Below are 15,640 nucleotides of genomic sequence, written 5' to 3' on the forward strand. Positions count from 1 at the left end.
AGAGAGGGACAAGGAGGTAAAGGGGCATCAGGGACAGAACTCCTGGGAGTGGCCTCAAGGAGCCAATCCCTAGAGTTTCTGTCTCTGCCATCTTTCCAAGCGGCTTTGCCTGCCTCATACCTCCAGCCCTAGCCTACAGCAGGGTGAACCTGATTTAGATAAAAGAACCATTTGTGGGTTCCCTTTCATGCCAGGCTCTGCATTGACTGCTGGTGGTGAGAGAGAGGTAGACAGGCAGGCAGGCAGGCAGGCAGGCAGACAGACAGACAGACAGACAGATAGGGGATCAAGGAGGGTGCCTGGAGAGTGTGTCTGCAGGCTGCAGAGCCCAGGAGCTGGATCCAGGGAGGCTCAGGGTCCAGCATAGTCCTCCCAGTGCCAGGGGCTGGGAAAGGGATGGCGGTGATAAGGCCAGGAGGAGGCCTGGAGACCATGTAACTAATGCCAAGCCTTGCAAGCTTACTCGGTGCTAGGGGCCTGATGTTCCCTTGTTCCATCTTTCTCTTAATTTTAGAAGGTGCGTGTTGTTGTCCCATTTCACAGATAACACAACCAAGTCTTGTGTTACCTTACTTCCCCAGATTTTTTTTTTTTGATGGCTCTGGGGATTGAACCCATTTGAGCTACATACCAGCCTTCTTTATTTATTCATTTATTTTATTTTATTTTATTTTTTGGTACCAGGAATCAAACTCGGGACCTTGTGCTTGCAAGGCAAGTGGCAGCATCACTGAGCTAAATTCCCAGCCCTGTTTTATTTTTTTGAGACAGGGTCTTACTGGCCTTGAACTCACTATGTAGCCAGGCTGGCCTTGAATTCACAGTGATCCTCCTGCCTCAGCCTCCCAAGTACTGGAATTACAGGTATCCACCACCACACCTAGACTTATATTTTATTTTATTTTTGTTTTGTTTTCTTTTGGGTTTTTTTGGTACCCGGGATCGAACTTGGGTCCTTGTGCTTTCAAGGCAGGCGGCGGAACCACTGAGCTAAATCCCTGGCCTTCATTTAGTTTATTTTGAAACAGGGTCTCACTGACTTGCTAAATTGTCCAGGCTGGGCCTGAACTTGTGACCCTCCTGTCTCAACCTCTCAAGAGTGCTAGAATTCAGGTATGCACCACTGTGCCCAACCCAAAGATGTTTGTAAGTCACAGGCTAATCCCTGTCACAGAGACCCAGACCTCTGTAGCAGAGCACGTGTTGATTTTTCACTCACATCACAGTATAGGTTGAGCCTTAGCAGTGACTGAAGGGATCCAGGGCTCTGTTGGTCCTCTGGTTCTTCATCTTCAGCCCATGTCCTTGGAAATGGCTACAAAAGGAAACCAGGGCAGGACTATGCTTGGGAGACTTCTATGAGGCAGACAGGAGTGGTTTGTGCCTCTCCTGTGCACTTTCCACCAGCCGACTCATCCCCAGATCAAGAGGACGTAGAATGTGGTCTAAAAGATAATGAGAAGAGCACCCCGAGAATGTCAGGGGCCACTGGAAACCTCCCCTCTGAGCCTGTCTCCCCTGCCCAAGGCTGCTGCCTGCCATACCCCAGGACAACTCGGGCAGCTTGTAGGCCTGGCAAATGACTGCCAGGATCTGGGCTTTGTCCCATGGCAGTGAGGAGCCACTGCCCAGCTTTAATGAGAAACCGCCAGGGACAAGTCTGCACCACAGAGATAAGGTAGCCAGGAACGGGGCAGACAGGGTGAGGGGAGGCCGGGAACCAGACCAGGCCCTGCACTTGGAGCTACATCTCTCAACACCCTCACCATGTTCCTCCTCTGTCCCAGCTGCCCACCCAGGCTGGCTCTGTGGGCACCCGGCAGGACCCCAACCCAGAGCCTGCTGAGGGGTGGCCCCAGGCTTGGGAGGTGGCACCGAGGGGGGGGGACAGACATGAGGCTGTAATTCTATTGCTGGCGTCTGGAAGCAGCAGGGGCAGAGCGACCAATAAGCACATTTGCTCAATGCAGGCTCTGAGGACCTGCAGCAGCCATTAGCCAGACCGAGTGTGCCCTGCAGGGAAACAGCTCCCAGCAGCCCCATGAGGCAAGGCCTGCAGTGCAGACCCAGGGTGGGCAGGGGCAGAACCATCAGGGCTGGGGAGGCCGGCAGCTCCTGAGACCCATGCCCAGGAGCATGGCAACACTTGGGGCTGAGAGACAGGTGTGGTGCTCCTCCCTAGGGAAGCAGGTGGGCAAGTGGGCATGCAGCAGGGACTCCCTCTGCCCTGGGCATGGCAGCTGGCACTCAGGCACATGCTGGCTCCTGAAACCTCCTCATCCTTCCCACCGACACTGTCACTAGTGACCCTCTCCCTCCTGTCCCTTCTGGGCCCTGCCAAGCTCTGCCAGGGGAGATGAGAGGCCACCTGCCCCAACGGCTGCTGGCTCTCTCCGTCCTCATCCTCACTCCCCAGAGCAGGTGACCCGGGATCCCCAGCAGCCCCCATAACAACCCCTCTTATTCTCAGTGCTGGCCCAGGCAGGCCTGGCATCAGGCTTGATTTGCACCCCCTCACTCCATCTTCATAGACCTTATGAATACTGCTGTCTTCTCAGTCCACAGAACATGAATTGCTGCCCAGAGAGGGGCAGGAACTTGACTGAAGTCACACAACAGGTGTGTCACAAAGGTTTTGCTGCTTCCTTCCTCCTCCCACCCCCTCCTCAGTCCTCAGACCTCTGCCCTTCCTCCCATGAGTCTCATGTCTTGCCTTCCCAAGGCCAGAGGCCTCAGGTCCTTGAGGCTGTCACAAACTCCATCATTGTCAGGCTGCTTGGAGTGCAGCAATGTCTGTCCTCAGTTCCATGCCAGGGGACAAGAGGAAAGAGAAGGCTGGAATAACTTCAGAAGAGCATGCCTCCACTTAGGATGATTCTGTGGTCCCCTGGCACTGAGGCTCTAATGCCTTCCAACACATTTTCTCCCTAGTTCCCCAGGGAACTGTGGGAAACAAGATGTCTGCCTTCCACTGGCAGAAGCAGCCAGAGAGTCCCCCAAGGGATGCTGAGAAGCAGCCACTGAGGGGGTCTGGGAGGGACCAAGCAGGGAGGGATTTTAAACAGGGCCAGAAAGACTCACTTAAGCCACTTAATCTCCAAACCTGGACCTAGATGAAAATTATAGATACTCCAATTCCTTCACAACTTCTGCCCAAAGCATAGCTCCCCACCTCCTCCACATCTGGGTCTTGCCCTACCTCTCCTTCTGTCAGGGTGGCATCTGAAAGTAGAGATCCAGGGCATTTCTCCAGCAGAAACAACCATGGCACTGGCCCTGCTAAGGTAGATATCCTCTCCTATCTCCTCATTCTCTCAACAATCTTATCCATATCAAAACCGGGTGCATCATTAAAGCCAGGAGGCCTTCAGTACCTTCAGCATCTCTAAGAATAAACTACATAAGGATTTAAAACTGCTGGGGACCATCACAGAGGGACAGAGGAAAACTCCCAGGCCCTTAACCAGTTATGCACTAAAATCATGGCTTTTTTTTTTTTCCTGCGGCAGTCACAGACTTAAAAGCTGCTTTTGCTACAAAACAGTGACTCGTCACTTAGGCCTGCAGATGCCCAGTGAGTAACTAAAAGCAGGACAAAGCTTGCCATCTCTGCCTTCATTTTGTGTCAGTCTCCTTTATCACTCTAAAATTTTGGGTCAGATCGCTGCTCAGCTCTACATGTAGGCAGCTCAGTCATTGAGGGAGTGTCTGTCTAAAATGGGTAGTGCAAGGTTTATTAGTCCTAAATTTACCTGACCTATTTCATCCCCTTCAAGACCAAGGACATTAAGATAGGAGATTTTCAGGGTCAGTGTCAGCTATTTCAACGTTCCGCTCCAGACCCAGGGGAATGGGCACCAAGTAGTCCCTAGTCATTGCTTTAAACCTGCAGCCACCTGGATTCCAGCAGAGCCTCCACACAACAGAGGCTGTTCCTCAGGAACCCTAAAAGCTGTGAAGCCAGAACCAAGACAATGACCAAACCAGACGCTTGCCCACACCCCCAGCCCCATAAAAGCTGGTTCTTTCCCATTATTAAGGGACCAGCCTGATCTTCTCTGTCAGAATGGTGCCACCTTCAGTGCTTATTCTTAAGCTGAAATTCCTTCCCCACTTTCTCTAACTTTCCCTTTAAAGCCTCTGCCTGTAAACTGATGCTGTTGTCTCAGCTTTAATTTCCACTGTGACTGAGGCAAGGACCCATGCTCATTAGTGACAGTTTCCACAACAGGTCCTTCCTTAACACCCACATTTCTAACCTGATAATGATGGCACTCCCAGACACTCAGGCTAAAAGCTATGTCTCTTGGCTTAAATGGTAATTAAGATCTGAGATCTTTTACCCAAATGTGCCTCAACCCCAGCCCTCAATTCTCAGACCAGAGTCGGGACCAGAGCCTGTTTCTGGCAGAGATCCATGGTGGAGGGTGGGGTCCCTGCCCTCAGAGAGCTTCCAGTCAAGTGCAGGTGGACACTTGGTCCAGCACTTACCAGGACAGAGAGAGGAAGGCAGCAGCGCTGCTGACAGTGCTGGGAAGGCTGCAGGGGTGGGGGTATCTGGTTAGGGGGTAAACAAACCAGTACAGAAGGTGGGCAAGGGCACTCCAGGCACAGACAGGGTGAGCACCCATTTGATAACATTTTTAAGTGCCTTTCATATGCAAATTTTTATTCTTGTAACTAAGAGCTTCTGCCCTTAGAGAGTTTACAAATTCAAGCACAGCAAGTACTATGGAGAAAATAAAACAGGTTGATGTGGCAGAGTGTGGCAAGGGGGAGCTTCTGAAAGGAGACCTGCCTAACCTGCTCAAACGATACAAAGGAACCATGGGAAACTGAAGGGAAGGGCATTCCACACAGAAAAAACAGCAAACACCAAAAAGACAACCCTAGCTTTTTCAAGGAAACAAAATGCATTTTTAAAATCCAAACAATGGGGCCGGGGATGTAGCTCAGTGGCACCACACCTGCCTGGCAAGTGCAAGGCCCTGAGTTCAATTCCCAGTGCCAGAAAAAAAATCCAAACAATGTGGCATTGGCAAGAAGATAGATGGACCAGTGAAATAGAATAGAGTCTAGAAAGGAACTCAAGGCTATAGTAAATTAGGGCCGAGGATTTAGCTCAGTGCTTTCACTGCCTGCTGTGCAAGCACAAGGACCCGAGTTCAATCCCCGGTACCAAAAAACAAAAAGACTGTAGTCAATTGATTTTCAACAAGGCTAGTCCTTTTGATGACCATTGCTGGAACAACTGGATAGGCACGTGCCAAAGAGTGAAGACGGACCCTATCTCACACCATATACAAAAATTAATGAACAATCTATCAAATATATGTGTGGAACTTAAACTATAAAACACTTAGAAAAAAACATAGGGGTAAATCTTCAAAACTTTAGATTTGGCAATGGATTTTTAGATATGACACCAAAAGTAAAAGCAACAAAAGAGAAAAATAGGTAAATTGGAATTCATCAAAAGTAGATTTGTTCATCAAAGGATACCATCAAGAAGGTAAAAATACAAGTTGCAAAATGGGGGAGAGAATTTGCAAATGAAAGTTTTTCAGGTATGATAAGAATCTAGTACCAAAATATGTAAAGAATTCTTGGAACTCAATATTGGAAAAAGAGTCCAAATTAAAAACCTAAACAAGGCCAGAAGTGGTGGCACACACCTGTAATCCCAGCACTCAGGAGGCTGAGGCAGGAGGATTGCTGTGAGTTCGAGGCCAGCCTGGGCTGCATAGTGAGTTCAAGGCCAGGATGAACTACATAGTGAGACCTTGTCTCACAAAATCAAAAAAAAATAATAATAATAACTGAACAAAAGTTCCAAATAGACATTTCTTCAAAAAAGATAAATGAGGGCCAGGGATTTAGCTCAGTGGTTCTGCCGCCTGCCTCGAAAGCACAAGGTCCCGAGTTTGATCCCCGGTACGGGGGTGGGGTGTGTGGGGGGGGAATGGCCAATCTGCACATGAAAAGATATTCAACCTCACCAATCATTAGGCAAATGCAAATCAAAACCGCAAGAATAACCCTCACTTTACATGCCCTATACCCACCAGAATTTTTAAAAACAAACCATAAAGAGTGTTGTTGAAGATGTGAGAAGATGGGGCCCTCATATATTGGTGTTAAGAATAAAATGAGGCGCTGAGAATGCACCCCAATGGTAGAGTACGTGCTCAGCACGTGCAAGACCCTGGGTCCCACCCTAAGCACATAACACAAAAAGTTGGGACTGCTTTGGAAAGCAGTCTGGAAGTTCTTCAAAAAGTAAACATGGGCCGGGGATTTAGCTCAGGGGTTTCGCCGCCTGCTGCACAAGCTCAAGGACCCGAGTTTGATCCCCGGTACCAAAAAAAAAGTAAACATAGGGCTAGCATTTAACCTGGCCATTCCACATGACCAAGAATTCAAACAGGTACACAAATGACTGTTAGCGATATCATTCAACATAGCAAAAAGGTGGGAACACCTCAAATGTCCATTACCTGATGAATGAGCAAAATGTGGCCTAGCCACATAGCAATCATAGAATAATTCATCATAGAAAGTAACAAAGTACTGATACCTGCTATGACATGCAGAAACCTGGAGAAAAATTATGCCAAGTGAAAGAAGCCAGACACAAAGGACCACATATTTTATGATTCCATTTATATGAAATATACAGGTTAGGTAAATCCATGAGACAGAAAGTAGGTTAGTAGCTGCCAGGCCTGGAGGGCAAGTGTGAAATAATTGCTTAATGGTAATGGAGTTTCCTTTGGGGTGATGGAAATGTTTTAGATCAAGACAGAGGTGATGGTTGCACAATATTATGAATGCACTGAATGGCACTAATTTATACATTTAAATAGTTAATTTCATATTTATTAATTTTGCCCCAGTTAAAAAATACATTTTTTGACAAACCACCCATGTTCAGAATGCATAAAGAACTCCTATAAATCAATAAGAAAAAGACAAACAACCCACATTTTTAATTGGGTAAGAGACTTGAACAAGAACCTCACAAAAGACAAAATCCAAATAGCAATAAGCCCATGAAGAGATATTCAACATCATCAGTCACCAGGAAAATGCAGATTGAAACCCATTAGGGTGGCTATTACTTTAAAAAGAAGAAGAGGAAGGAAAAGAGGAGAAGGAGGGGAACAACAATTGAAACCTGGTGTGGAGGCACACAACTGTCATCCCAGAACTTTAGGAGGCTGAGGCAAGAGGGTTGCAAGTTCAAGCCCCACTTGGGCAACTTAGCAACTTTGTGAGACGGTGTCTCAGAATTTAAAAAGTGAGCTGGCAGTGTAGCTCAGTGTAGAGGCTCTGGCAATCCCCAGTACCACAAAATAAATAATTTTTTTTAAAAAAAGAAAATAGCAAATGTTGACAAGGATGTAGAGAAATTGGAATCTTTGCACACCATTGGTGAGAATGTAAAATGGTATAGCTGCTGTGGAAAACAGTATAGTGGTTCCTTCAAATTATTTAAAACAGGATTACTGGGGGGAAAAAGCAACACAATTACTATATAATCCAGCAATCCTACTTCTGGATATATACCTAAAAGAACTTTTTAAAAAGAAGAAGAAAAGAATTAAAGGGGAATGGGGAAAAAATAAGAACCAAGATATATCATGTACAGGTACAAATTCCCAATGATGAATGCCATCATATTGTATACCTAAAATGTACCAATAAACTTAATGAATAAATGAAACAAAAGAAGAATTAAAAGCAGAGTCTCAAAAAATATATGTAGCCATGTTCATAGCAAGCAGCATCCACAATCGCCAAAAGATAGAAGCAACCCACCTGTCTTTGGGTAGATGAATGAAGAAGCAAAATGTAGTGGGTATATCCAGTGGACTATTATTTAGGCTTTTAAAGGAAAAAGCTGTCACACAAGCTACAACATGAATGAAACTTGGGAACCCTATGCTAAGTAAAAACTCTAGTCACAAAAAGGCAAATACTGCATGATTCCACTCACATGAGGTAGCTAGCATAGCCAAATTACAGAAAGATAAAGTAGAATGGTAGTCACCATGAGCTAGGGGACAGGGAATGGGGAGTTATTGTTTAATGGGCACAGAGTTTCCATTTCACAAAACAAAGAGATCTGGATCTGGATGTGGTGACAGTTCCACAAATAATGAATATATTCAATACTATAGAACTTGAAAAGTAGTTAAGAGCCCCCTGCAGACTGGACAGAGCCACCTCATCAGTCCGAGGCTGACTCCATGCCTGTGGGTTTTGTGTCCTGGCTGTGACGACCCACAAACTCCAAGCCAGTTCTCTGTGTTGTTTCCCCTTCCACAGAGCAGCAGGGGTACCAAACAACCAACTGACCTCACCCTGGACGAGGCCAACACCCAGGGACAGAAGAGGAAACACAGCAAGCTGTCGGCTGCAGAACAGCCCAGCCAAGCCACAGCCATTGGCTGACTCCAAGCCAGCTCTGTTTGCTTTCTCTCAGCTTGGGGCGGCAGGGCGAGGACTCACCCACCTGCCTGATCCTGGAAGAGGCCAACACCCAGGGAGAGTAGAGAGCCCTGAGGGCCAGCAGACCAGGGAGAAAGTACAGCCCTGCCAGCAGTTTCAGGAACTCCAGTGTTACCATCCAAAGTAACCAAGTGAGAGACAGTTATGAGAGACCGTTATGAAAGACCGTTACAGAGAGGGTGCAGGCTAGACATAACACCCCTGAGAAGTTCAAGCGCAGGCCACGAAAGACACAGGCCTTGCCCTCCACAGTGAGAAACCAGGCCTGACAAGCGCTGATGCTAAGTCCAACAGTCTGCTTAAACCTCCACCCTGCAGCCTGCATCAGCACAGACTAGAGAGCTAACGCTTTTCCCATCTACCAATGTGAGAAAAGACACGGGTCAGCTTGGATGGCGACCACAGTCTGGGATGAACAGACAGAGGGGCTTCTTGTGTGGGGAGGGCACCTCACAAATCCACAGACCCTAAAGCTAGTGAGGTGAATTGTTACTGGCTTGAGTCCAAGACTGTGGAGCCTAGAAATAAATCACACATTCACAAACAGGAATTTTTTGTGCTCACTTCAGCAGCACATATACAAACAGGAATTTTTTTTTGACTCAATGCTTTTAAATTTTTAAATTTTTTGGTATCAGGGATCAAACACGGGTCCTTGCACTTGCACAGCAGGCGACGAAACCACTGAGCTAATCCCCGGCCCCTAATTTTTAAATTTTTATCATTTCTCTTTTTCCTTCATTTTTAGGGGGAGGGGTTCCTCCTCTTTCCCTCTTCTGTCTTTTCTCATTTTAAGTTTTTCTTCCTTCTTGTCTTTTATTTCCTGTATTTTGCTCTCTGTTTTTCTTTTTTCTTCCTTCTTTTTCTTGTTTGTTCTTTTCTGTGACTGTTTTCTAATAATATTAATATTCTTTTGCTCCTCAGTACGATCTGTATCATATTTTTCTCTCCTCCTTTTCATCTTCCATTGATTTTTTTTTCCTTTTTTGATTCTCTGGTTCCCTACACCGTCTACCTTTATTAGTATAACAATTAAGCTCTATGAGTCTTCAGAAAACTAGTTAACTCTATGCTATTACTTTTGAATACTGTTCTATTGTTAGTGGAGGTAAAGGTATTCCATTTAGTAGATATTTTCTGTAGGTCAATATCTGGTTTGTCAGCAGGGGATTTAGCTCATTGGTTTCGCCTCCTGCTACGCAAGCGCAAAGACCCGAGTTCAATCCCCGGTACCAAAAAAAAAAAAAACCACAATATTTGGTTTGTCTTAATGTTTATACTATAATTATAGACCTCTTTTCAGTGGTTAATGGTGGTACGTTATTGGTTCATAAGGTATGTCAATATCCTGTTTGTCCTTGATGCTATTATTATTGCTAATTTTATTGCTATATCCAAGGTAACACAGTTGTTGCTATTAATTGGTTTTCTCTGGATGCCAATATCTGGATTGCCTTTGAGTCATTATCAATACTGTAGTCCATTTTCAGAGAACTGGGTACCAAACCAAATATTCTGCACCTTCCTCTCCCAAATAAATGAAAGTGGCTGGATTCTGGGACAGAGACAAAACCCAATAGTTACCCATGCTCACAGGGTACTGCTGAAAAGCAGACATGAATTAAAGAGGGCTGCATACAAGCAAAAAAGCTTTCCACTATTGTCAACCTGCAAGCCTCAGCACAAGAAACAGATAAAAATATAGAAACATGAGAAGATAAGGCAACAAAATGCCTCCAAAAACTTCCAGTTCCCCCAAAGCTGATCCATGGGGTATCAGAGGGGCAAGAAATCAAAAGACACACAGCCAAGTTATTTGAAAGGATAACAGAGAAGATAACAAAAAAAAATCAATAAGGCCCCTGGCAAGCTCAAAGAAGGTAAATAGATAATAGACAAAAAGATCAGCAAGTCTACTGAAGACACTAATAAAAAGCTAGCTGAGCTAAACAAAATGATAAAAAACATGAATGACCACCATAGAAAAGAATTAGAGTCCACAAAAAGGTATCAAACAGAAATTCAAGAGATTGAAAATTCTATCAAAAGTATGGGCAGCAGGAGTGACCAATGTGAGAACAGGGAGTCAGACAGGGCTTTTGTTGGTGACCAATTAATGAGAGATACCTTAAAAACAATAACAGAATGTAAAAAATAAATCCAACAACAGCTGCTAGATGATGAAAAGAAGACTAATCTTAGTTGGAATTAGTGAAAAACGAGAAGACAATACAAAGAGCATAAAAAACCTGTTTACTAAAATAATAACAGCAAAAAAAAAAATAAAATAATAGCAGCACATTTTCCAAATATTGGGAAAGAATTTAACATACATACCAGTAAGGCATAGAGAATCCCAAATAGCCACAATCAGAAAAGAATCTCTCCACAAAACATCAGTCAAAATCCTGAAAATCCAACACAAGAACAAAATCTTAAAAGCTGTTAGAGAAAAATCAATGAAGCTCATTAGAATTTCAGCAGACTTCTCAACACAGACCTTAAAGGCTATGTGATCTTGGAGTGAAGTGTTTCAAGCTCAAAACAAAACAAACAAAAAACTTCCAACCCAGACTGATATATCCTGCAAAACTATATTTCAAAATTGATGGAGAAATAAGATAACTCTATGATAAAGAGCACCTAAAGAAATTCATGATCACCAACCAGCACTAGAGACACTGAAGCTAACGATGACAGAAGGTCTAATAGAATGAATATACCTACAGGTAGGGTGATCAGTTAAGTAGAAGGGAAAGAAATGGAATCAGCAAGAGATCAAGTAGGCTTCATCCCAGGGATGCAAGGATAGTTCAACATATATGCAAATCAATAAATTTAATACATGCATTAAAAGAAGAGAGGGCAAAAATGACATGATCATCTCCATAGATGCAGAAAAAAGTCTTCAACAAAATCCAACATCTATTCATGATATAAAAAAAAACAAAACTGAAGATGCCAGGCATGGTGGTGCATGTCTGGAATCCCAACCCTCAGGTGGCTGAGGCAGGAGGATTACTGTGAATTCAAGGCCAGCCTGGGGCCACATAGTGAGTTCAAGGCCAGCCTGAAATTCATAGAAAGACCCTGTCTCAAAAAAAAATACTGACAAAAATAGGTATAGAAGGACCTCATCTCAATCTAATAAAAGCCATTTATGACAAACTTACTGTCAAAATCATATTTAAATGGAAAAAAACTGAAAGCCTTCCCTCTAAAATCAGGAACAAAACAAGGATGTCCACTATCACCACTCATGTTTATCACAGTAATCAAAACATTAGCAAGAGGGGCCAGGGATTTAGCTCAGTGGTTCCACCGCCTGCCTCAAAAGTGCAAGGTCCTGAGTTTGATCCCTGGTACCAAAAAAAAAAAAAAAAAAAAAAAAAAAAATTAGCAAGAGCAATTAGGCAAGAAAAAAAGGGGGGGGGGCTATGGATAGGAAAGGAAGAAGCTAAATTATCATTATTGATAGACAAATGATCCTCTACATAGAAGATCCCAAAAATTCCATCAAAAGACTCCTACAACTATCAAATTCAATAATTTAGTAGGATACAAAATCAACACACAAAAATCAATACTGTTCCAGTACACCAATAATGACCTCACTGAGAATGAAATGAGGAAAAAAATAGTATTTACAGTAGCATCAAGAAAAATTAAATACTTAGAGATTAACCTAATCAAGGAGGTAAAAGACCACTACAATGAAAATTATAGTACTCTGTTTATTTCTTTGTTTGTTTGAGACAGGGTCTTCCTATGTAATTCAGGCTGGCCTTGAACTCACTACATAGCTCAGACTGACCTCAAACTTGAGGCGATCCTCCTGCCTCAGCCTCCCAAGTGCTGGTATTAAAAGAGTGTGCCACCATGCCCAGTGAAAGTTATAGTACTCTGAAAAAGGAATTAAAAAGACATCAGAAGGTAGAAGGATATCACGTGTTCCTGGAGAGGCAAAACCAATATAGTCAAAATGACTATACTTCCAAAATTGCTACACAGATTTAACACAATCCCAATCAAAATACTAACAGCATTCTTCACAGAACTGGAGAAAATAATCCTAAAATTCAGCCAGGCATGGTGGTGCATGCAGAAGATTGAATCTAGAGCCACATCTCTCACCATTCAGTAAACTAAAATCAAAATTGGTCAAAGATCTAAATGTTAAAACAGAAACATTTAATATGCTAGAAAATAAAACATGTAAAATTCTTGAAGTCATAGATGCAGGCAAGGACTTTCTGAGCCCTGGTTGCACAGAAAATAGGACCAAGAATCAACAAACAGGACTATATCAAATTTAAAAGCTTCTGTACAGCAAAAGAAACAACCTACAGAGTGAAAAGACAACCTACAGAATGGGAAAATTTTCTTCCAACTATTCCTCAGACAGAGGACTAATATGTAAAATATGTAAAGAACTCAAAAAATTAGATCCCCCAAAATAATAGACCCAATCAAAGAAGGGCAAGTGAAATGAACAGACGCTTCTCAGAAGTACAAATGGCCAATAAATATATGAAGAAATATTCAACATTGCCAGCCATTCTAGAAATGCAAATTAAAATAGCACTGAGATTCCATTTTACCCCAAAAAGATTGGCCATCATCAAGAAATCAAATAATGGGCCGGGGATTTATCTCAGTGGTGCTGCCACCTGCCTCATAAGCACAAGGTCCTGAGTTTGATCCTCAGTACCAAAAAAAAAAAAAAAAAAAGAAATCAAATAATAACAAATGCTGACAAGGCTGCAGGGAAAAAGAAATCCTTCTGCACTGCTGGTAAGAATGTAAACTAGTACAACCACTATGGAAATCATTATGGAGATTCCTCAAAAAAACTAAAACTAGAAATTCCACTGGACCCAGCTATTCCCTTTTTAGTTATCTTCCCAAAAGAGTTAAAGTCATCATATTACAGTGATACATGCATAGCCATGTTTAGAGCAGCACAATTCATAATAGCTAAACCTTAGGAGTGGCCTATATGTCCATCAATAGATGAATGAATAAAGAAAATGTGACATACACAATAGAGTACTATGCCATAAAGGATATATTTGAGTCATTTGTAGGAAAATGCACCTTGAGACTGTAATATTAAGTGAAATAAGTCAGACACACAAGCATGAACATCACATGGTTCTCCTTTTATGAGAAACCCAAAATACAAATAAAGAGCAAAATAAAAGATTGATAGTAGGAAGTAGGAAGACAGATCTTTCTCAAATGGGAAAGGGATCAAGAGATGGAGGGAAGGAGGAAGGGGGGAGAATATGGGGCTGAAGCTGAATTAAGACATGTTATGTGGGGATTTGGCTCAGTGGTTCCACCACCTGCCTCGCAATTGCAAGGACCCGAGTTTGATCCCCGGTACCAAAAAAACAAAAAAAACAAAAAAGACATGTTATGTGCATGTAACAACTCCACAGGAAAATGTGATCATTATGTGCTGCACACATGCACTGATGAACAATAAAAACAAAAAATAAGTAAATGAAAACAAAAAATGGTTAACATGGTACAGTGTGTTATGTGTATTCTAACCACAATAAAGAAAATTGAGGGGAAAACTCTCTAAAAAAACCCATAAGGAAAGATTGCCCACTAATCAGAAACAGTAAAAGGAAAAGACCAGTAACAAATGCTGCAGTGGACCGGATCAATTCGAATTTCCCTGTGCTGCTGGTACTGGTAGAATCCTTTTGGAAAACTGCCAACATCCACTAAAGCCAAATATTTGCCTATCTTATGACCTAGTAACTTCACTTCTGGGCCGTTACCCAAAAGAAATGAGCATGTGTGTCACCCCTCAACTTATCTATGAACATAAATATTGACTTTTTTCATAATTTCCCCAAACTGGAAATACTCCAAATGTCCACCAACAGGGAAAGGATAAACTATGGCCCCTCTATACAAGAGAATATTATTCAACCATGAAAAGGAATGACCTAATACTGAACAGCATGGATGACTCACAGACATTATATTAAGCTAAAGGACCCAGACACAGACTATGATTTCATTCATTCATTCATTCATTCATTCTTTAACATTGGGGGTTGAGTCCAGGGCCTTGTGCATGCCAGCTACTGCTGTGCATTGACCCCATTGTTTCCATTATTTTCTTATGAAGGTTCTAGAACAGGCAAAACTGACCTATGGTGGTAAAATCAGAACATTGCTCTTGTGGGGGGGTTCCTTGAGAAGGAGGACAAGGGACTTCCGGGAAGACAGTAATGCCCTGCCCCAGGCTCTGGGCAGTGGTCACACAGGCAGTCATGAGCTGTGGTGGAGGGCTGTGCACATCCCTGTCAGGCAGTGAAGGGCTGATGAAAACTGGCACACTCACCCCAAGCATCCCTACCCTGAGGCCTGGCTGCCCAGCATGAGCCCCAGGAGTGGACCCCATGGGGGCCTTGGGTAAGGAGGTCTCTGGGGAGCGTCCCTGTCCTGCTGGTCTGGATGACAGGACCTGGGCCCAGAGAGGAGGGACCTGTCTCTTGGCACCCAGCGCAGGGCCGAGAAGAAGCAGGTCCAACTGCTGGCTGCTCCCACACATATGCTCTGATGAGAGGTGACGGTCGTCCCTCCGGAGTTCCAGCAGGACACGATGTGCGGGGAGGCAGAAGGGTGGAAGAGGCTCATCTGAGACCAGGTCTGGTGGAGAGGGAACAAGGCATTTCCGCTTCTTCTCACAGAAGTCCAGGGAGAAGCAAACCACACAGCTTGTGATGGCACAGCTCGTCATAGGACACAGTAAGCAAGGAGTGGCAGGCGCAGAGTAGGTGTCAATGAAGGTGGGGACACTGCCACACAGGACACAGGGTCTCCAGCCCAAGCTGAGGCAATGAGCCACCTCCTCTGAGCGAGCAGAAAGGCCTGACACAGAGGGGCCCGGGCTGGCAGGGGCTGGGCCGAATGCCCTGCTGTTCTGGTGACCACGGACAGCACCAGGTCTGCAGCTTCTGAAGAGGGACCGGACACTTATGAGACTCCACCACCACCAGGTTCCCATGGGGCTGAATCAGGGAGCAGCATCCTCCACCCAGAGATCGGGGCACCTTGAGGCTGCCCCCAAGCCTTCAGGATCAGAGGGGCGAAGGGAGGC

Source organism: Heterocephalus glaber, unplaced genomic scaffold (assembly GCF_053883595.1).
Source record: "Heterocephalus glaber isolate CG9 unplaced genomic scaffold, H.glaber_assembly_v1.0 deba00000470, whole genome shotgun sequence".
Taxonomy (NCBI): domain Eukaryota; kingdom Metazoa; phylum Chordata; class Mammalia; order Rodentia; family Bathyergidae; genus Heterocephalus; species Heterocephalus glaber.